The 24,201-nt window shown below is 41.2% G+C and overlaps 1 long non-coding RNA gene across 1 annotated transcript; it reads right to left on the bottom strand.

Moving 5' to 3' along the window:
* Positions 1-19,837: 19,837 nt before the first annotated feature.
* Positions 19,838-22,920, bottom strand: LOC123652001. Its single transcript, XR_006741020.1, has 2 exons — positions 22,699-22,920; positions 19,838-20,065 (listed from the first exon to the last, which is right to left on the bottom strand). It is a non-coding gene; the product is annotated as an uncharacterized LOC123652001 (long non-coding RNA).
* Positions 22,921-24,201: the final 1,281 nt, after the last annotated feature.

Genomic DNA, 24,201 nt, shown 5'->3' with positions numbered 1-24,201 from the left:
GGGAAAGCCAGTATACTAAAAAGTAAATAAACAAAAAGAAACACATCTTGTTAGAAATATTAAGTTATATAGCTTTAAAAAAAAAACTATCTTTTAACATCTATCAAAACTAAAAATGTGCTTACAATTTGGGTAGCCCATTCATGGGACTCTATCCTATAGAAATAAAACTTATCAGTCCATAAGGACACGTGTTAAGAGTGCTTAATGATCCATTATTCTTAGTGGCAAGGAAAAGAAAAAAAACGAAAAATATGCTAATTCCTATGGAGCCTATCTAAATAATTAGCAGTCATGAAAATACACTCAAAATTCTCTAGTCAATGAAGAAATATATCAATTTACATAAGCCATGTCACTTGGGGCCATTCTGCTTCCCTGATGGGACTCTAACTGATGGGGCCATTTATAGGAAAGTGGCACAAGGTAAAAACAACTGCAACTATATACCCATAATTTTACATAGACAATGTCATGTAAAATTATGGGTATATAGAGAAATAAAGGGGTTTTTAAACATTTTTTAAATATTATATATAATTTACTCCATGATACCCTTGATAACCAATTCATTGTTTAGTAACATATTATACTATTTAGCTTCCATGTGTTTGAATTTTTTCAAATGTTTTCATTGTAGTAATTTCTAGATTCATTCCATTGTCATCTGAGAAGATGCTTGATATGATTTCAATCTTCTTGAACTTGTAGAGACTGAATTTGTGTCCCAATATGTGGTCTATGTTTGAGAATGACCATGTGCATTTGAGAAGAATGTGTATTCTGTAGCTTTGGGATGAACTGTTCTATAAATGTCAATTCTATTTGATCTAGTGTGTCATTAGCTGTTTCCTTGATGATTTTTTGTCTAGAAGATCTATCTAGTGATGTCAGTGGGAAATTTAATTCCCCTATTATGATTGTATTGCTATCTATCTCTCCCTTAAACTCCTCCTCCAGTTTTTATATACTTGGGTGCTCCTATATTGGGTGCATATATGTTTATCAGGGTTATAATCTCTTGTTGTATCAATTCCTTTAGTATTATGTAGTGACCTCATTATCTTTTGTTAAAGCTTTCATTTTTAGTTGTTTTTTTTTTTCAGATATAAGTATTGCTACCCCAGCTTTTCTTTCATTTCTAGTTGCATAGAAAATTGTTTTCCACTCTTCAATCTCATCCTATGTGAATCTTTTGTTCTGAGTTTGGTCTCTTGTAGACAGCACATATATGGGTCATTTCTTATCCATTCAGCTACCCTATGTCTTTTGAATGGAGCCTTTTTTTCTGGAAAGTTCATTTCACCATCTATTTTGAATGATAGCCTTGCTGGATAGCATAGTCTTGGTTTCAGATCCTTGCTTTCAATACCTTGAATATTTCATGCCATTCCTTTCTGGCCTGTAGAGTTTCTATTGAGAAATCAGGTGATAGCTTTATGGTACCTCCTTTGTAGGTAACAAATTGCTTTTCTCTTGCTGCCTTTTAGATTCTTTCTTTGCCTTTAATTTTTGGCATTTTGATTATAATGTGTCTGGGCATAGGAATCTTTTGTTTCTTCTTGGTTTAGACTCTCTGTGCTTCCTGAAATTTGTGTGACTTTTTCCTTCACCAGGTTAAGGAAGTTTTCTGCTTTTATTTCTTTACAGATGCTCTTTATCCCTTCCTCACTTTCTTCTCCTTCTGACATGGATATTATTATATTTGAAGTTGTCCCACTGCTCCTTTAAATTGTCCTTATGTTTTTTAATTGGTTTGTTTTTGGGGGGTTGGTTCTCTGATTGAGTGATTTTTTTTCTACCCTGTCTTCTAATTTGCTGATTTGATCCTCAGCTCCCTCTAATGTCCTGGGTAGTCCTTCCAGTGTATTATTTATTTCTTCTATGACATTCTTTATTTCTGATAATTTTTCATTCTTTCTATATCTTTTTTCATGCTGTTTTAAGCATCATTATAATCATTACTCTGAACTTTATATTTGATAAACTGCTTATCTCCATTTCATTTAGCCCTTCATCTGGAAAAATTTATTGTTCTTTCATTTGTGACTTTTTTTTTGTCTCCTAATTTTGACTGACTGACTGGGTTTGTTTCTATGAATTATGTATATTTTTATGACTCCCAGTCTTTTAAGAGGGTCTTTGGTGCGTGCCAATGTCAGGTGCTATTTGTAAATGGCCTTGAGTGCTGTTTGGAGCTATCAGTGATCCACAGCTTGTGGGTCCCTGTGCTGGGGCTGGGTGCCTTTGGAAAGGACCAAGGTGCACAGCAAAGTCTGCTTTTCCTAGCTCTGGGTCCAGAAGCAGATTAGCATATTGGGCAAATACTCCTAGCACCCAGAGATCTGCCTCTGTCTACAGGCTGATTATTATTCTCAATCATTTAGTGAGCCTCAGGCTATAGACCACAGTAATAGGTAAACTCCACCTGGTCATGACAGGTTTTTCAATGATGGGACAATTGCTTTACTTTCCCCCCAGGCAAAATCTCCCTGGATGGTAAAGGTCTGACAGAGAGATGTCCTCTGCAGTTTGGGGGAATGACTCCGTAGCTGCTCTCTGAGCTCTATCCCCAGAGCCAGCAACCCCTGATTCTCCTCACACAGCTCTAGTTCACTCTGCCCTTCCTCTTCCAGAGCCCGAGGTGAGTGGCTGCACATGAAATTTTGTGCATTGGCCCTTTAAGACTGTGCCTGCATTTCCAGCCACCTCTATCTGGCAGATGTTATGTGGCTAATGTTCTCAGTTCTGGTGCTCTGGGCTGGGGAGCCCATCTTGGGGTGCAGGCCCAGACTACTCAATAGGAACCCCTCACAGCTGAGACATCCCTCCTGAACTGCAGCTTCTACCCGTGGGAGCCCAGCCAGCCCTCTTGTGCCTCTGCATTTCCTACCAGACTCTGTGCAATGTCCACTTTATATCCTCAATTATAAGGTTTCTCTCCAGCTAGTCCTCAATTGATTCTTCGTGATGATTTTTTCTATATTTTAGTTGTAATTTCAGTTTGGTCTTGGGAGAGTACGGTATAGCTTCCACTTAATCCATCATCATCTTGGAATCTCTGCAAGTAGTAGAAGCTGCCGCCAGTGGCTTCTGCTGCCTCCACCTAAATTTAAGCCACATCCGCTCAACCATCCCAAACACAAAACCTACCACTGCTGTACCCCACCAAGGGACTCCTAGTCCCATTTTTAAGTAAGAAAGTAAAAATTAACAAAACTGAGTTGTAAGTGATTGCACCAGGATTTAAATCCAGGTCCCTGTGCTTCCAACGTTCATTGTCTTCACCAACCGTGTCCTGATTGCCTCAAGTTTTATGTCTTCCTAGAACATTTTATTCATTCATTTATTCATTCATTCAATCAATATCTATTGAATGCCTGTTTTCCCAGTGCTATTCTAGGGTCTGAGGATACAACATTAAACTAAGAGATAGTAAACAAATAAATAAATAAAAGTCAGGTGGTAAAAAATAAAAATAAAAAATAAAAATGCTAAGGAGAAAAACAAAGCAAGATAAGGGATAGTGAGTGCCGAGGTGGCAGGGAGTGGGGAACTGCTGTAGGCCACATGGACATGTTGATATAGTGATGTTCATATAAATAGCTCAGCAAATAAAACTATGTATACAATTATTTGACCACACAATATGGCCATTTCCATATGAATTTAAAGATAAAAGCAAAGGTTCTTCCCCAGGAGATGAATTTCTTTTGCTCAGAGGCCAGAGGGTAGAGCCAGTATAAACGGGATAAATAAAAAAGAGACAAAGGAAATTAGATGCCACTTTAGAAAAAGGGTGTCTGACATTGGATGCCCTTAATTTTATCTCTTGCCCTGGAGAATAGCATGGGGCACCGCAGGAAAGATAGTTGAAGATTTCTGTGAATCTGTGAAGGCTTTGAAAAGGTAGCTATAGCCAGACCCTCTCTTTTGTTATGATATTCCACTTGCACAAGATCATCTGTTCCAAATCTTTCTGATAAAAAGATGGGAGGCAGAGGTCACTATACTGTCATTGTGCTCTTTTTATATGACAAACTGGGAAAGTTTGTGGTGTCGGAGCATCCATCTTATCTTATATAAAAACCGCTGCTTGAAATTTTAACCCTGCTGTTTGGCTTCTGTGAATGCTTGCTTGCTTGAATTATAAGGAAAATAGGCTACTCCCACTTCAGAGAGGTCATTAAACCTTCTCCGGATGAAATTATCAGTGCCGGCACTAGGCCAAGCCTTTGGTTGAGGTCTCAAGGTCCCAGCACATAGGGGCTCTTTAAGAACTTGCAAAGGGGGCCGGAAACACCCCATATTTGGGAGACAAGGAAGGTAAAAACATATAAGTAGGGAAAATTCCTCCATGTTGGGGCCCAGAACTTGAGAGACATTATCCTCTGGACCCGCGTGCATAATAGTAATAAAGTGTGACTCTAAGTTCTCTGAGCATTGCTTGATTATTCTGGTTTTCTGAAACAATATATTTATTTTGAATGTTTGATAATATTAAACTCCCATGGCCACTAGGTTTTATTATATATGTGTACTTGATTTCCAATCTTGCCTTAACGAAGTTACTTTTTCTCCTTTCCCTGTTTTCCTTTGTAAGAACACCCTTTCAACTCTTTGAGACAAGTCAGTGAAAATGTATGGTGCTTCTATAATAAGCCCCACAATATGGTGAGGAACAACATGAGCAAGATGATGGTATTGACTGCCCAGGGAAGCCACCACTGCCAGGAGCCATCCCTGCCCGTTTGGAATCACCACGCACCCAGGTCCACTGATTCCAGTCAGAGAAAGATAAGCATCACATACGGTAATCTCACACATTTTTGGAATATAATGAATAAAATAAACTGATATACAGAAATAGATCCAAAGACATAGAATCATCAGGCAGACTGTCAAATCTCCAAGGGAAGGCAGGGAGGAGGGGGAGGTGGGGGAGTAATGAACTTGCATGCATGTAAGCATAACCAATGGACACAGACAATATGGGCTGGGGGAGGTTATGGAGAGAAAAGGGGACATATTTAATACTTTCTACAAAAAGAAATTTTTTTTTAAAAAACCACAATGTTAAGAGCAGCTCTAGCCAAGAAAATGTTAAAAACTTAAAAATTAAAGATTTATGTAGAAAAGAGTAAGCTTTGGTGGAACCAAAAACTGAGGCTCAGACTCTTACCTCTTTTTAAATGAATAAGGAACCTGCAGAGTAACAAACTAATGAGCCAGATTCCAAGTCTCCTTCTTCAGTTCTGTGGGGAGCCCTGTGCACTGTTGCTCCTGCTGAGATGTCCTACTTATTCCTAGTTCCTGGGGAAGCTTTTGTCCAAGAAGATCAGAATATGTAAAGAGTATGATCTTGTGTCCTAACTTGTGTGTTATTAGTTACCCAAACATTAGAAGAAGTGCAGATTCAACACACAAAATCTGTTTATAAAATAAGGTGGATCGATTGGAAGCAATTTAAACTGATCAATTCAATTTAAACTGAATTGTAATTTTAAAAAAAATAATTGCATTGAAAAATACCACCACCATTTACTCAGATTAGTTGACAACATAAAGCTGGGATGATATTATAAAAAGAGATTGTCAGCCTGTGGTGTAGAATTGTTACCAGTTGGGGGAGGGGGGGAATTGCCTTTAAGAAAGACTATAATCCTATCTAATAAAAGGCTAATATGAAAATCACCATCATTCTATCATTCTATCACAAATATGGAGGCACCCATAGCCACAAGATGGTGGTATACAGTCCTCTCAGCCCCAGTGGAGTCCCCCAGTCCCGGTTGGGGTGGGGAGGAGTGGCCACTGAGAGCAGCCAGCATGAGCAGCCTGGCAGAATGCTTACTTCATCACCATGGAGACAAGGCAGGTGTTCCACACCCAGCCATAGATGGGCCTCTGGGCAGCAGGCATGGAGCAACCAGGCTCTGCAGAGAGCTACGGGCGCATGGATTCATGTGCAGAGCTACTAGTCTATTTTATAGAATTTTTAGACTTCTGTCACTTGTTATTTTCACTCACTCAATAAAGATTGGAAGCTTCTATTCTGTCAAGAACTGTGTAAAATCCCAGGAGCTAATGGAAAATGAGACTAATATAATCACTGATTCATTTAATAATACTGAGTAAGCAGTTTGCAATGTGGTTAAGTGGGTCTCTTAAAATTTGAATGCCATGCCCTGGCTGGTGTGGCACCAAAAGGTGGCTGGTTCAATTCCTGGTCAGGGCACATACTCAGGTCGAGGGTTCCATCCTAGGTCTGGGTATGAGTGGGAGGCAATTGATTGATGTTCCTCTCTCAAATCAATGTTATTCTCTCTCTCTCTCTCTCTCTCTCTCTCTCTCTCTCTCTCTCTCTCTCTCTCTCTCTCCCCCTCCTTCCTTCCCTAAAATTAAATATTTTTTGAATGTCAGGCCCTTAACTACATGCATTGCCTTGAAATGTGTAGCTAAAGTTCTCTATGCTCCCATATCATTATTGTTAAAAATAGAGATTAAGACCTACTTTACACCAGGATATTCTTTTTAAGGGAATCATTCAATAAATATGATTGATTATTATGGTTGTTTTATTGCTTCTATAATAATATATAGCTATTCTACTGTTAGCAGAAACTCCAAAGTAGATAACATAAAAATAACCTCATAGCTTTTTAATTCCTTCTTAGTAATTTTAAAAATATGAAAGGACTGAGAGGGATTTGTGAGGAGATTTCCTGGAGGGAGCAGCTCCCCTGTGTGGGGCTCCAAAGAGGCAACGTACTGTGTTGTGAGAGACAAAAGAGAGAGCAAGGACCAGCTTTTCTTCCGTCCCTTCGTCTCAAAGAGAGTGCCTCTCTGTGGAACCACAGGAATTTGCTGCCTAGAATTGGGAGACTCTGTGACACCTGGCATACAGCTGACATGTGAACTGGAGGGGGCAGATAGAGAAGAACATTTGGGAAATAACTAGACTTTTACTGAACTTGGGGACAATGAAGGAATGACGGTTCTTTGTGGACCAAATATGGGCTAAAAAAGAGAAAGTGTGACCCACTTAAAATTCTGCCAGGAGGGTGATGGGAGCTCAACATGGAGAAGGCATGTTAAGCACGTATCCCAGAGACTCTGGCCGAGGGAGTATCAACCCACCAAAGAGAAGCCACAGAGAAGGGCCAGCTTCCAACATCTGCTGGAGCCAGAGAAGAGGCTGGTTTATACCACGTTCAGTCATCAATCGAGTAAGAACTTGACTACTCTGTACCCTGGTCTCTCCTTCCTCCCTGATCCATCCCTGGTGTGGTCTCACACATCTTTTCCCAATCCACTGTAGACCGTAGAGGAGCAGGGAGAAGAGATAAAACTGTAACTTAGATGGAAGAGTGAAATGTTAGTGCAAATCTCACACAGAATACTAGATTTATGATTTGACAGTGCGTAGTACCTTAAAGTAACAATAATTCTGTATTTACTTTTTCTTCTCCTTATTAGGAATGATCATGGACTTCCTCATGGACTTCCTCAGTTTCATCTAAGTGACAAGAAAAAAGTTCTTTTTGGCAAATTGTAAAGGGACAATCAGAGATAAAATAACTTTTAATTATGATTACAGCCCAACCATCACGCTTCTTAAATGCACCTTCTACACAATTATTAAAACCCACTCATTGCTAGTCACTGTGTGTGGTGCCGTGTGACAACTGCTATTAACCGGCACTGAGGGGTGTCTGAGAGCTCTGGCACTCTTCCAAGCTCATCACAGATAATCTCAGTTATTCCTCACAACTTTTGAATGAGGCATCACTGTTACACTGATGTGTCCCATTAGAACCATGAAATATAGACATCATGTTAAGTAATTTTCCCAAGGTCACCTAAAAAAGTAAGTAGAAAGGATTTTATTTTATTTACCTCTTTATTGTTTTTCCAAAAACATCATTTTTCTGTTTATTATTAAAATTTACTTACTCAGAAAGATTATTGTTAACTTAGTTTGGGCTTACTAGCTTACTTATTAGCAGCCATATTCCAGCAATTTCCTATCATGTGTGTAGAAGTAGCCTCTTAAAACTGGATTCCATTTTATCAAGAAGCACAATGATCTGTCCAGCCAGCGTGACTCAGTGGTTGAGCATCAACATCTGAACCAGGAGGTCATGGTTCAATTCCTGGTCATGGCACATGCCCTGGTTTCAGGCTCTATCCCAGTAGGAGACAAGCAGGAGGCCACTGATCAATGACTCTCTCAACATTGATGTTTCAATATGTCTCCCTCTCCCTTCCTCTCTGAAATCAAATATATATAATTACAATGATATTATAAGCAAATTTAAGTTCAGGTTATAATAACCTTCAGTAGGTTTAGAAAAGATGAGGTTAAAGTAGAATGTCAAGAGAATTCCACTCCTCTAAGGTAGAAACAAATGAAGTTTTCTCTCACCCATAAGATGTGTTCTGTGCATTCAGAGTTCAAACAAGGAACTCAGACTTCATTTAGCAACAATTAGGGCTGCTGAGCAAACATTTACTAAAAGGATACCACAGGGTCCATGATTTATATATGCCATGTGTATAAATGACTTTAAATCACTGTCTGACCACTGTATACCATATGGGATCACTATATATATATATATATATATATATATATATATATATATATATATATATAAAAGCCTATAAGATAAATGTAGAAAAGCCTTTTTCTAAGATATAGTTGTTAGGACTAGAATCCAATAACAATTCCTTCACATGAACATGTAACTATCCAACCCAAATGACAAACCATGCACATTTCATTGAGTATTTAAATAGCAAATTGTCCCTTCATCACTGAAAAATGTGTTTGCATTGCAAAATACTGCACTTACATTTTTAGGCCTGAAAAAAGAGTTCTTACAACACCAAGAAGGAGAGGCTAGCCAAAACCGGTTTGGCTCAATGGATTTAGCGTCGGCTTGGGGACTGAAAGGTCCCGGGTTCGATTCTGGTCAAGGGCATATCCTTGGTTGCGGGCATATCCCCAGTAGGAGGTGTGCAAGAGGCAGCTGATCGATGACTCTCACTCATCAATGTTTCTACAATAACTATCTCTCTCCTTTCCTCTCTGTACAAAATCAATAAAATATATTTAAAAAAAAAAAAAAAAGGAGAGGCTAAAGCATGACATAAGCACTGAGTTTCAGGAATTAAAATATAAGCAGAAGAGTAATTCATGAATTCACAAATCACCTGCTATTATAGCTATCATCTGACCATCAACTTATATGATGAGTAGTAATCTGTTTACTTATGTGTTACAATTTCATTAAATTATTAAAATAATGTTCCAACCGCTGGAGTACAATTTGTATTGTTGTTTTTGGTTATAGATTTTTCACTTAGCCTGGGAAAGCATCCATATTTATGAACTACGTGTTTCGGAGTCATTTTGTACTTCTTTCCGTGGCAGCCCTCTAAAGCTACTCAGGATGTTGAGTGGTAAGTCTGCTGTCTAGCCTGAAAGAAGGCTCAGGAAGCCAGGGAAGAAAAAATGACTGCCAAGAATGGGACTTACATTATTTTTTCTGTGCTCGAATATCTGAAATCCATAGCTTGTCTAGCAAAACAAAAACCTCTGTTTTATTTAGTCAATACTTTTTAAATCATTTGTAAACATGTAAAGCAAAGAACTTTAAATATATTTCAGTATATTGAATAGGAAGTCAATGGTCTGAACGCTATGATCAGCAATTTACTGATTCATTTCCTCTGGTGTTATTCAATATGTCATTTTACATGTTCAGCGCCTCTGGGATTAGTAGACAAAGTAGACGGCAGCTTTAAAAAACTGCTTTCATTTACTGAATAATCTGGATGATACTCCTGCTGCTATATTGTGAAAACACTAAGGAAGTGAATGTTTCCAAAGTTCTCTAGCGAAGAACAAGTTTGCCTTGCTATAAGCCAAAGTTCATTTCATCAAGTTGTCAATCAAAAGAATAAGAAAGCAATTTTTGTTTTTAGACTACTAAAGCTTTCAAAGCCAGACTTCTTTGATTAAGATTCTGCGCAGTCCTTCTTAGAATCCACTAATAGAAACCGACTTTAGATGCCCCCAAGGTCTTTGCAAAGCCCTGAGTAAGAATGACATCTGCTGGGCCTCCAGAATCATCTACTAGCCCCGTTCATTCATTTAGCATGTGAAGAACAGGAATGTCAGACACTTAGCTATTTTCATGCTCCTTCTTTAGTCTCCTCTGGTAGGTTGAAACAATTAAGAAATCACATTGAATACCTTCCTCTACCAATTTGGAATATCATTTACTTTTAGCCTAAAATTTAATTCTTTCTGTAAATAATTCAAATGAAGTGATTTATTCCTGTCCTCTTGTAAAATACTAAATTCATACTAGTAGCCTCACTTTTTTATAAGTCAGACTAATCAGACTTATATTACAATTTATAGGCCTTAATCTCATAAGCAGGTAAAACATTTATTTGCATTGTCCTCATTCAAAGATAATTGAAATAAATAATCTACCAGAATAAATTCAAATCAGCACCTGCCAGAATCCTAAATGACTTTACATATATCACCCTCTAGTGTTTCAAAGAAGCAATTTGCATTCTGGCCATAGAAAAATTCAAATCACTGGAGACTCCATGTTGTGAATGATCTGGCCATGGGCAGACATGATAAACTTTATTTACAGTAATCCAGCCCCTTCCAGGAAGGAACTTGTTTCAGTTTCTTTGGCAGGATCATAAGGTTGTTTTTCTTAAGTAAATTAATAAATTTGAGACACTGAAGCTGACTTCGTATTCTACATGGATAACAGCAAAAAGCAAGTTTTCTCTGGTTTCTGCTTACAAAGCAGCATATAGCATCATCTATTAATTAGTATGCACCCTTACTTTCAAAATAAATTGCCAAAAAATAAGTTTGTCCTTTAGAGTTTACATGCTAGCAGACTAGAGTTTGCATACTAGATTCCTGTGCCAAAAGTGCTAATATATAAATATAAATCTGCCGAAATCGGTTTGGCTCAGTGGATAGAGCATCGGCTTGCAGACTGAAAGGTCCCGGGTTCAATTCCGGTCAAGGGCATGTACCTTTGTTGCAGGCAAATCCCCAGTAGTGGGTGTGCAAGAGGCAACTGGTCGATGATTCTCTCTCATCGATGTTCCTAACTCTCTATCCCTCTCTGTAAAAAAACAATAAAATATTTTAAAAAGTAAATATAAATCTTATAAACATTGATAGAATAAATAAAGTATGGCAGTCTCATTATCCCATATCAACATAGCATGAAACTCAGTATAAATGGGATCCTTATTAGTTACCATGATAAGAATATATAATAAAGTAGCATATGAGCTTCTTTATATCATTAAATAATCAATTGTCAAGCTATGAGGTCAAAGAGGCCCCATGATGTTTCATTCCAGTGAGAAGTCAAAACATGTATTTATATGATGTCATTGGATTCCATGGGACATTTTCTAGGAGAAATACTTTCAGAAGGTCAATACATTTAACACACATTTCTTTCTGTTGCATATGTGCCATCAGCCTGTACATTCAAACGTGTGAACCTAAATCAGATAAAACAGGATCATTTCTTTCCAATACAAATTGAACACTAGCTAATGGCAAAAGCATAAACAACAACAACAAAAAACTGAGGCCTAGCCATGTGGCTCAGTGGAAGAGTGTCAGCCTGTAAACTGAAGGGTCTCAGGCTAGATTCCAGTCTAGGGCACATGCCCAGGTTGACGACTCAACCTCCAGTAGGGGGCATGCAGGAAGCAGCCAATCATTGATTCTCATCATTGATGTTTCTATCCCTCTCTCTTCTTCTCTGAAATCAATAAAAATATATTTTAAAAAATAAATAAATTGAGAAAGGAAATGTGCATTTGCCCTAAAAAAAAGGGGGAGGGGGCAACATTCTATCAGCTTCAGAACCAAACTCATCATACCCAAGCAAGGTGGTCCAGAAGAGTGCAGGGCTTGGTGAGTGAGTCGGGTGAGTGGCCACCAACCAGCAGGTGGGGGGGTTAGAAACAGCTACAACACGGTGATAGGAAAGGTGAAGGACGGCATGAGTGGAGCCTTGGAGTGTCCAACAAAATCAGATAAGGCAGAGTAACAGAACCAGCTGCAGGACTGGTCAGAGAGTCTGGGAAGAGGAGAGAAAGTCAAGCCTAGGGCTCAGAGCTTAAGCAAAGAGATTTTTTCTGGGTTCCAGCTTCAGCCTTGACTGTATTGGGGAGGGGTGCTAATAAGGGTGCACACCCCCTTAAGCAATCCCTATCCTTAAGTTTCCCTTCCCACCCTGATGCTCTTGGACATATAAACATGCAGGACAGCAGGACAATAGAAGGCGCATTTGGATGGAGTTGAACAAAAGTAGAAAAATGGTTCTGAAAAGGGAGGCATGGGCTAGGAAGTTGTAGGGCCTTGAATCTATGGACTTGGGCATTCAGGAGCAAAGACACAAATACATGTAGACATGTCTGCCATTCCTTGACCTTCTGGTAAATTCTGCTTTTGGAAGCACTTCTACCTAAAAGCTTGGACTTTTGATGTTGATTCTGGCCCAGGCCAATAAGCATAAAGTGTGATTATTTTAAAAATGAGATAATTTTTTAAATAAGAGTATCAAACAGTGGGTATACGTACAGATGGTTTGACCCTTCAGACTACAGGCAGCCTTTAGTTCGCCCCTAATGATTTGAATTCTTATATTTGACTAACAGCACTTTGTCAAAAAATAATATTATTAACTTGGGTTAGCATATATTTCAAATAGGCAGAAGGTGTTTATTTTATTGTTTATTTTAACTAATAACTTTAAGCAGTTCTCTTAGACCCTCCATCTGCCACTTTTAGAAATGGGGTGGTTATGTTGTCCCCAGCAATAATAAAGCAGCGTTGGTTAAAAGTAGCATTTGCCCATTTCTACAGTCTTGCTAGTTACCATAGAAATCAACAATGAAGCTGCCTCCCCATGTGTGTGAGTCAGACTTCCAGGCCCAGGCCGGCCCCCTACCCTCCTCCAGCCCTCCAGCCTGTCCTCACTGTCTTTGGCACTTCTCGGGCTGTTTGTTGTTAAAAGGCAGAGGAAGGAAAGAGAAAGAGGAAATGAATTGAATGAAATGGGGAAGGGCAGAGGGTGGGGAGGGAGACCACAGAAAGAAAATAAAAGTATTTCTCTTGTGTGTCTGGTACAGTCTCTGAAGGTGATTCTAAAAATGAAACTTGAAAGTAGTTCAAAGCCAAACTAGAGATGGAGAATTCCCTTCTTGTGAGCCCTGCCTGCTCCTACACTCTGTCTCTCTGGCTCAGGCCTTCACCCTACTTATCCTGGCTTTCCCTCTGCCTGGATCCCGAAAGGACAGCCCGGAGAGTTGCGGTGACATGTGTGAGAGCACACAGCTGGTGTGTGTGCCAGAGTTCAGGCTGTGTTTCCACTGGAGACTCGGGGGCTCAACGTGGCTGTCAGATCTGGGGCTGAAATGACTCTATCTCCTTGAAACCTAAAAATAGGGACTCAGAGATTTCATTAGCCACATGAAAGCGTGAACTAAAAGCCCAGATAGCCTTGAGAATTAAGCATAAGTAGCCAACTAAAAGGAAGGACGTGTGTGTGTGTGTGTGTGTGTGTGTGTGTGTGTGTGTGTAAGAGAGAGACAGACACAGACAGAAAGATACATTTTTAAAAAGTAGTTTTTTTATTGATTTCAGAGAGGATAGGAAAGGGAGAGATAGAAACATCAATGATGAGAGAGAATCATTGATTGGCTGCCTCCTGCACGCCCCCTAATGGGGATCAAGCCTGCAACCCAGGCATGTGCCCTTGACTGGAATCGAACCCAGGATCCTTTAGTTCGAAGGCTGACACTCTCTACGTTGAGCCAAACCAGCTAGGGCCAGAAAGAAATTTAATTGCATTTTCCTTTCCACTTCCTGTAAGGAACAGCTTCGCTTTTTGCATTTAGGCCTCGTAAAAGTTTTAGATTCTTAATCATCATCCCCTCAAACCCTCCTTGACTTAAGGTAGTGTTAAAAGATAAACGGGAGGGGGAGGGGAAACTCGGGTAGAGTTTGCTTTGGAAGAGTCTTTCACTCTTTCATTCTTTTTAAATAAATCATTCTTTAACCACCTTCACACACACACACAGACATACAGACACACACACACACACACACACACATATACACACACACACATTGATTTTAATAATGAAAGACATACTTGAGTTGTCTTCAAAGCCAGTGAATGTGGTTTCACAACTGAGTGATTATCCTAACAGTAAAGGAAGCTTCTGAATAAAGGGGTATAAGAATGGGCTAGGAGATAAACAGACATTTTTATCTCTTAAAAGAATAGTGAATCCACACTGCTTGTGTCTAGAATCTCAGTGTGTGTTTTGCTAGATAAGGAGCTTCTCTCATGCAGAAAACTATTAATACTGGCAAAGCACACTTTCACACTGGGGTATTATCTTCAATCAGATGTTACAAGTTAGCGTGGTCATTCAGCTCTCCAACTTCCTTTTTCTATTGCCAGCTCCCTTTCAAATCTTTCCAACATTCAATTGAATGATTATATATAATAATAAGAGTTATGAAACAGCAATTTTTAGTCTCCAAAAAAAAAAAAATAGTCAGGAAGGTACGTATTGAAAGATCATCAGCCAGACTTGGGATAGATAACAAGAAAATAGTTCCCACATGTCAAGACTACCAAACAGTTTAAGTACATAAAAAAGATAAACGTGATTCTTTCTTCTTGAGAGGATCATAAATGTCATTAATGAAATCACAGATCCTGAAGAAATGCCTACCTTATGTCAAGCCCAGAAACATACACAACAGCAGTGAATTTCTCCTTGGAAGAGCTGAATTGACAACAGTATTGCCCATTGCCCCTTATTTTTAAATTAAAACAATTGCAACCAGGCCAGATCAGGGTGTCAGTATGGGAAGTGATCACAGTGCTATGTGTTGCCATTTTTAAAAAATATTTTTTATTGATTTCACAGGGGAAGGGAGAGGGAGAGTTAGGAACATCAATGATGATGAGAAAGAATCATTGATTAGCTTCTTCCTGCACACTCCCTACTGGGGATAAAGCCTGAAACCTGGGCATGTGCCCTTGACTGGAATCAAACCCTGGATCCTTCAGTCTGCAGGCTGACACTCCATCCACTGAGCCATACCAGCTAGGGCTGTGTTGCCATTTTTTTTATGTGGTTTTACCACCAGGCCACCAATATAGCACATTTATCAACCTAGGGTTCAAATCATGGCAGAGGAGATATCATCTTTTCAAAGTAGAAAACAGAAAGTTAACCAATCAACAACAGTGAGACTTGAGTATGAGGCAATCTTCAAAACCAAAGTCTGTCCTGCCATTAAGTAAAAAAATTAGCCCTAGCCAGTTTGGCTCAGTGGATACATCACTGGCCTGCAGACTGAAGGGTCCCAGGTTTGATTCTGGTCAAGGGCACACACCCAGGTTAAAGACTTGATCTCCAATAGGGGGTATACAGGAGGCAGCCAATCAATGATTATCTCTTATTAATGTTTCTCTCTCTCCCTCTCCCTTTCTCTGAAATCAATTTAAAAAAAAATTTTTTTTTTTAATTAAAACATTTCCCTTGGTGTTCTTTACCAAGTTACTTAATATATCCAAAATTTCTTCTGCCTGTAAAGCAATCAGAAAGTTCACTAAAATGCTACCTGTGAGATTGTCTTTGAAATGACATCACTTTACTTCTCAGCTTATGAAGTAATACTTAAGAGGCTCAGAAACTTCTAACTTATTCAAGAAATAGAGGCCTGGTGCATGAAAATTCACACACTGGAGCAGGGGCTGGGGGGATCCCCGCAGCCCTGCCTGCCCTCTCTCACAGGCCGGGAACCCTCAAGGGTGGGAGGTGACCTAGCGATCAGAGAAAGGTGACGCCCCATCACACCTCTGTTGCTGCCACTGCCTGAGCGTAAGCCTTGGCTGGCCCTGGTAACCTGAGCCTCAGGAGCCCTGGGCAGCTGGGCAGCCACCATCCAAGGCTTGCCTGTTTCTCGGGCCGGCCCTGGGTAGCTGAGGGGCTGAGAGGACTGGGGGACTCCAGAGTCAGGCTTGCAGAGCAGCTGAGCCCACCTGGGGACAGACACAGCCATGCCACATGCCTGCCACCCTGGTGGGGCAGAGTCGACTGGGTGCCTCTATCTTGTGGCTGTGGACTCTGCCATTTTTGAGGGTGGGGCAGTCAACTAGCACATTCCTCCTTATTGGCTGTAGGTACCGCCATCTTTGAGCTTGGGACATTCTATTAGCATATCCCCTCTTTATTGGCTGTGGGTGTGGACATCTTTGCAACAGCATGAGAGTCAATTAGCATATTCCCTCTTTATTAGATAGGGTGATGTATACACCTTTAATTGGGATGAAAGACAACTTATCTACTTGGACTTAGAGATGAAATAGCACCAAACAAAATGACTTAAAATGTAAATAAATTCTAGTACCTGTGGAATAGTGGGGAGGAGAGACAGTTTGAGAGCTCCTAGAAGGCTAGATAAAATATTCTCTGGAGGAAAGGAGAATTGTGTGGGAAATTAGGGTAGAGAAACATAAAAGATATTATAAAATTGTCCAGGATAACTCCTATTTAATAAGATCTTTATTATTCTTTGGAAATAGAGGATTTGGACTAAATCCAAAATAATTCTACCTTAAAGTAATAGTATTTGTAAAGCTTCAAATGCATTAGTTTTTTTTTTGTTTTGTTTTGTTTTTCTCCCACAATCTTCTGCATATGTAGTCATGATATCTTGCCCGCTGGCTCAGTGGTTGAGCTTGGACCTGTGAACTAGAAGATCACAGTTTGATTCCCAGTCAGGGCAAATGGCTGGATTGTGGACTCCATCCCCAGTGGGGGGCATGGAGGAGTCAGCTGATCAATTATTCTATTTCATTGTTGATGTTTCTATCTCTATCAATACAAATATATAATTTTGCTCTATATGTCTCAGTAGAAAGATATCTTTTAAACTCTTTGTACTAAAACAAAATATAAAATATTACTTGCCACTGAAGATGGCAGACTAGTTACAAAGTCTGTGACTGACCAGCACATCTTCTCGCTGACACAGTTACCAATGTCAAAGAATATATGGGCCTGAACCGGTTTGGCTCAGTGGATAGAGTGTTGGCCTGCAGACTGAAGAGTCCCAGGTTTGATTCTGGTCAAGGGCATGTACCTTGGTTGCGGGCACATCCCCAGTGGGGAGTATGCAGGAGGAAGCTGATCCGATGTTTCTCTCTCATCAGTGTTTCTAACTCTCTATCCCTCTCACTTCTGCTTTAAAAAAAAATCAATAAGATATATTTTTTTAAAAGAAAATCTGGGTGAGAAGACAGTGAGGCACTCACAAAATGCACATGCACGCAGCATCACTGAGCATCATTATTAAAAGCCTCATGGCCACATGGTTTAGTGCTTCAGAGGGAGTCTTGTTTTGTGAATTCTTTCCCCAAAAGAACATATTTTCTCTGATAAAGGGAGCCAATTTCCCTGTGGAATTTTAAAAGTGATTTCTAGTCCACTTACCTCAGAATGCGGAGATGAGTAATGGAATGAGGTGATTGTAATGGAAAAGTAAAGGCTAAGAGGGAAATGGTGCAATAAATAAAAGACATTTAAATCATTTTAAAGGAGATATAAGGAACTGGTAACAGAATTTGCCTTTCTGAAGAATGAAAATTGGGAGTGTGGGGGTAGGTGAAGGGAGATAACTTTTAATTTTTACTTTAAGGATCTTTGTTCTAACAATTTTTAATTCTATGCATGAACCATTTTTGTAATATCATCAAAGCCCCTAAAATGTACCAAGAAATATCTTAGGACATTTTTTTTGTTTTTTAAGCAGAGCTCTTACAGAACTCATTTGGATGTCAGCTGCACTCCAGAGGAGTCCCTTAGACTTTTCTTCTTAAGCTGGACATACAGCCTCTTGCACATAAAATTGTCATTCTGCTAATTTGTTTGTTGGTTTGTTTGTTTGTTTGTTTGTTTTTTAAAGGCAGAGGTGGATAGCTATTGGGTTCCTAGACCCAGGCAATACTCTGAGGGTAACAGGGTGAAAAGATGCTTCTGGCTCTGGCCGATATGTTCAGTGGTTAGAGTGTTGCCAGTTCAATTCCCAGTCAAGGGCATGTAATTGGGTTGCAGGTTTGATCCCTGACTCAGATTAGGGTGGGTGCAAACATCTCTCTTACATTGATGTTTTTTGTTCCTCTTCCTCCCTCCCTTTCACTCTCAAGAAAAAAAAAAATGGAAAGACTATTCTCAGAAAAAGAAAAGAGAAGGGAAGGGAAGGGAAGGGAAAGGAAGGGAAGGGAAGGGAAGGGAAGGGAAGGAAAGGGAAGGGAAGGGAAGGGAAGGGAAGGGAAGGGAAGGGAAGGGAAGGGAAGGGAAGGGAAGGGAAGGGAAGGAAAGTCGGTCCTCAATAATAGCACAGAGCGGATGAATTAAATGCAGAGCTGCCTCCTTCCAAAACTCTTGAGTGCAATAGTTCCACCAACGTCCAAGCTGAAGAGGCTCTTTATTTGCAGCTGAAAGCTAGGTGTCCTATGAGCCAGTGTGACGAATGTTCTGAGACTCACAGCCCTGCAGGATGAGTGAGCTTCTTGAAGAAGACCTCACAGAGCTGGGTCTCCTGGGTTTGGGAGCAGCTGTCAGTGGACACTGGGGAAGAGTCCTCATATACAGTGAAGCAAATGACGGAAGAAAGACATGTTTCTACAAAGCAGTCATTCTTTTTAAGTTGTGAGAAATTGAAAGTGAACTTTGTAAGGTAATAGCATAAAGCAAAAATATAAAAATGACTACAAAAGTCTGACTGCCTATTTATTCTGCATTTCATGTGTATAAACTATATAGCTATATAGTCTCACCGTCAAGGAAACCTAACTACAGCAATCACAGCTTCCCAGCTCTGCTTTAGCTAGCTGATCTGACCCTAAACAACAGGGCCTCTAACAGCATAAGGAAATCCCCACCCCTCACCAACCCTGCCCTTTCCGTGTTGCCTCTTCCAACGCCCTATAAACCTCACTCTTGTCCGAGATCCCTCAGGAGGAGTGACTGCTCCCTTGCTTGTGAGGCTGTGCTAGCCCAAAACATGGACTGTTTGCCCTTGACTAGAGGACAGGGAACTCGTTGCTAAATTACATTATTTTCATCATCTGGTCATGATATGATGGGGTGCTTTTACTTTTTCTGTTCTGTGCTAGTGACTAGTATTAGGGTCACTGAAGGAGGAACGCATAAGGTCAAAAGGGGTAAAGAATTATAAACTTACTAGAGGCCCAGTGCATGAAATTTATGCATGGGGTTGGGGGGAGCATCCCTCAGCCCAGCCTGCACTCTCTCCAATCAGGGACCCCTCGGAGGATGTCTGACTGCCAGTTTGACTGATCCCTGTGAGATCGGGCCTAAACTAGCAGTTGGACATCCCTCTTACAATCTGGGACTGCTGGCTCCTAACTGCTCTCCTGCCTGCCTGATTGCCCCCCAACTACCCCCCTGCTGACCTGGTCACCCCATAACTACCATCTGCCTGCCTGGTCACCCTTCAGTGGCCTCCCTGCTGGCCTGGCCATCCCACAACTGTCCCCTGCCAGCCTGGCCACCCCCTAACTGCCCCCCTGCCAGTCTGGTCACCCCCCAATTGTGCCCCTGATGGCCTGACTGGCCCTCCAATTGCCCCCCTGCCAACCTGGTCACCCCCTAACTGTCCAGAAGGAAGTCAGGCTTCCAAAGATGTCCAGTCAGGACATCTTTGGATGTATTAGCGTATTGCCCTTTTATTAGTATAGATTATTACATCTGCTAGCAGTAGGGCTGAAGCCAAAAGGGCATCAGCAGGGCAGAGTAGGGGAGCGGGATATTTATGTCTCGTATAAAGGTCAGTCAGAGTAGCCCATGGGACCAGGTGCAGGTCGGAGCCAGATGTAGACAGTCGCTGGAAACTGGGTAAGGTGATGTACTGGAAACCAATAGCCCTTCATCATGAAACCTACAATGAGAATAACAGGAAGGTCACCAGGAAGGGCAGGGGCCCCCAGCAGGACATAACGGAGCGTAAGAATGTACATGAGATTCCAGGGAGGGGTGAGAGCCCCAAGCAGAGCATAATGGAGCACAAGAAAGTGCCTAACAACTAGAATGCAAGAGGTCCTCAGAGATAGAATATGTCTTTTACTGACTTACTATTCTCACAGCATTTAATAAAATGCTTATTTACTGCATTGTTAGACTTCTACCCACCCACCGGTCCGGCCTTCATCATTTTCATTCTTTGTTTTGCTTGTTTCCTGCTTTAGATCCAATCTTCAGGCTTTTCTTTCTAGTAGGCTGTGATAAGAAAGAAGTGAATACCTACTTGCAATATTGGTGGTACCTCCTTTCCTTCAATTATTGTCACTTAAGTAATGACCTTTCAAAACTAGAAAATCCCTGCTCCTATGCACTCTTACCTTACAAAGGAAATAAAATGGGATGGTCTTCCGAGTGTTCTGCCATAGGCTGGCCCCAAACATTAGTGGTTCCGTGTGTTAGCTTCTTATCCACAGACATCTCCCCACTGGGCCATAAAGCTGAGGAAGGGGGAGCTGCCCAGATTTATCTTTAAACTAGAACAATGTACATCTGTGGTGGTGACAGCCAGGATTTGTTAAAATGGTGGGTCAGCTCAATACATGGAGTTTTTACAGTGATGGCTATTTGGAGGCAGAAACAGTACTTTACTTTGGTTTTGGGTTCTATATTTTTATTTCTATTTCAAAACTGACTATATGTATATGTAAATGTATATTATTTTATTTTTTCAGATAGGAAGGGAGAGGGAGGGAGAGACAGAACATCAATAATGAGAACCATTGATTGGCTGCCTCCTGCACGCCCCCTCCTGGAGATCGAGCCCGCAACCCGGGCATGTGCCCTGACTGGAATCAAACCTGGGACCCTTCACTCTGCAGGCTGACGCTCTATCCATTGAGCCAAACCGGCCAGGGTTGAGACTGACAATTCTTAAAAGCTAATGCGATCATCGGAATTAGTTAGTTTATTAATATTAATAATAGGAAGAGAGCAAAGGGAAGGCCAGACATGATAAGCATGGTCCTCTGGACAGCTTCACCAAGAAGCTGCAGCATCACACAGCATTGTTCCTGCTGGGGGATTCACACCCTTCCCTTCCCTGTCCAGTGCTGATTATTGTGGGGAGAAGAGTGTGGTAGGCACATGCGCAGTGAAGTCAGAGTAACTTAGGAAAGGTGCTTGCCTGTCAATCTAGCCCAGGGAACAGTGGATGGGCTAGGGGGTGGATCCCATCAGAAGAGCACAAAAAAAGCTTCAGGTTAAAACCCAGTTCCCTCTTATTCCTCCCTTGTTCACTTCTTTTTTTTTTTTTAATATATTTTATTGATTTTTTACAAAGAGGAAGAGAGAGGAATAGAGAGTTAGAAACATCAGAATCATCCATCAGCTGCCTCCTGCACACCCCCTACTGGGGATGCGCTCACAACCAAGGTACATGCCCTTGACCCGAATCGAACCTGGGACCTTTCAGTCCACAGGTGGACGCTCTATCCACTGAGCCAAACTGGCATCGGCGCTCCCTTGTTCGCTTCTTGTTCTGTTTTGCTCCATGACCTGTTCTTGCCCGTGCACTCACCTATGCTCTCCACAGCCAGGTGCCCTTCAGCATCCTGGCTCCCAGCCATGCGGGACTCCACACGCAGGACGCTGGACTGGACTGAACTTGAACTTGGAGCAGAAATTCTTGGCCGTGGCCTTCATTCCTGCCCCGCTGAAGACAAGACTGGTCTTCTTTCATGGCGAGACGGGCAGAGATGGGGCTTTGGTGGGGCGGCTTAATTTTACACCATCAATAAAGCTTCCCACAAAACCCCACCCTCCCTTGTTGGCTGCAGGAAATTATTTTCCTTCAGGAGCCCCGAGAACTCTGCTTCCACCAATATAGCAACAGAGGTGAAACGTGCTCCTGATGGTTAGCACTGCCTTCAAACTCCCAGTGTGTGGGTGCGGATGTGATCTATTCATTCAATAACCTCATTAATGGCACACAAACGGGGATGTGGGGGACACACAGCTTTCTGAAAGACACGCTAGACCACATTACCAACTTTTAGCAGTATCTGTGAAGCGAAAGAGCCTCCCTCCTTCCTCTCAGAAAAGAACCCCATCGCTTTTAAGAGCCCAAAATAAAAAAATAAATAAAAATTAAAGGGCATTTAGAGGCGGCAGCAAGGACTGTATGTTTCTAATTATTTTTCTCATTATGAAGCGCTGTTCCTTTCACACTATTCTGCGTGGGCTTTCCCCGCGCTAAGGTCAGAAGCAGTCTCACCTTGCTCTGGGAAAATAAGGATCTGAATCCCCAGCTGGAGAAAAGGAAATGTGTACCAACCATCATCGTTTGGGCAGGCCTCTGGTTTCGGATCTGACTAAAAATGTAAGCAGCAGGAAAACACAAAAGAGTCCATCCTCTGTGCTGTCTGAAGCCAGGAAGGAAGGATCCCACCGGAGAGAGCTTGCTTCTGCTCGGCTCCAAACCCGGTTTCCAGATGAAAGCGCCTGGCAGAGGTAGGGGGAAGCCCTGTTTTGGGAAGTGAATGGTCGGCTCACCTCCAAAGCTTCCCCCCCGCAGGCCTGCTTTTTCTGTTCTGCTCTGAACCAGTTTCAAGAGCAGAAGGATGTTTGTTGTTTCAGGACAGGGTGCTCTGAAGGACCCTTGGAAACCAAAGAGTCTTAAGTTCATGTTCACGCATACCAATGTCCCCAGAACGCCTCCGGCTTCCAAGGACCATTTTAAGTTGCACATGTCCTAAAAGAGCTGAGTATGTTTATCTCTTGCTCTAGCACTTGTGTTTTAAGGAAACAAAGCAACTAACGTAACATTTTAAAAACCTAGAAATGATGATAAAAAGTGAAATAAAATGGAAGATAGGATTCTAGGTATTAAAAACACTCACACATAAGAGTAAGTCTCCTATTTTTCTAGTTTGGAAATGACAGCATAAAAAAGGAAAGAATCATCCGAAGTCGGTTTGGCTCAGTGGATAAGCATCGATCTTTGGACTGAGGGGTCCCAAGTTTGATTCCGTTCAAGGGCAAGTACATTGGTTGCGGGCACATCTCCAGTAGGGGGTGTGCAGGAGGCAGCTGGTCAATGTTTCTCTCTCATCGATGTTTCTAGCTCTCTATCCCTCTCCCTTCCTTTCTGTAAAAAATCAATAAAATATATTTTTTAAAAAACAAAACAGGAAAGGATCAAGTTGTACAGGCCAGAGTGGCTCAGTTGGTTGAGCCTCGTCCTATGCAATGAAAGGTTCAATTCCCAGCCAGGACACATACCTGGATTATGGGTTCCAACTCTAGTTAGGGCACATACAGAAGACAACTAATCAATCTCTCTCTCTCTCTCTCTCTCTCTCTCTCTCTCTTCTCTCTCTCTCGTGCTTGGGTGATGATTTTTAAAAAATGTTGTCTAGGACAGAGAAAGAGTAGAAAATAAGAGAGACTCACAAAATCTAGCTAATGGAGTTGTATCTATATAAAAGAAGTAAATACTAAACTATGCAATAAAAAATTTAAAGTTTTCCACATTTTTTACCTCTTTCATGCATACCAGAATGTATATTCATATGTTAGGGTTTCTTATGAATGTGAGTGATTTGATCAGGGACAGACCACTGAGGAAATGAAGCCCAAGACTTTTCCAAAGCCTCTCATTCACCATCAGAATGTATAAACTGACCAAATTTCTGTCCAAATAACCTGAAACAATTTTATATACATGGCTTTCCCATTCTAACCTCTGAACTCTTCCTCTAGCTAATGCACTACTATGATTGATAAGGACTCTAACCAAAACCTTGTCAGACTCCTCCTCCTCCTTCCTTTCCTCCTATTGCGGGCCGCTGGCCGAGTTCAGTTTTAGCAAAGAATCCCGCTCAACCAGTTTATCCAGAGTCCCCACCCTGGTATCCATTCAAGCTCCTTGTCCTCTGCCCTTACTATCTAATCACATTCTTCTTCCCACTCACCCATGACACCTAACCAAGCCCCTCTTAGTGACTTCCCATCCATTCCATCATCCTACCCTTGTCCCTAGGGTAGTGAGTTTGT

Source organism: Pipistrellus kuhlii, unplaced genomic scaffold (genome assembly GCF_014108245.1).
Source record: "Pipistrellus kuhlii isolate mPipKuh1 unplaced genomic scaffold, mPipKuh1.p scaffold_m20_p_10, whole genome shotgun sequence".
NCBI classification, from domain to species: domain Eukaryota; kingdom Metazoa; phylum Chordata; class Mammalia; order Chiroptera; family Vespertilionidae; genus Pipistrellus; species Pipistrellus kuhlii.
This window is presented reverse-complemented; position numbering and strand designations above follow the sequence as displayed.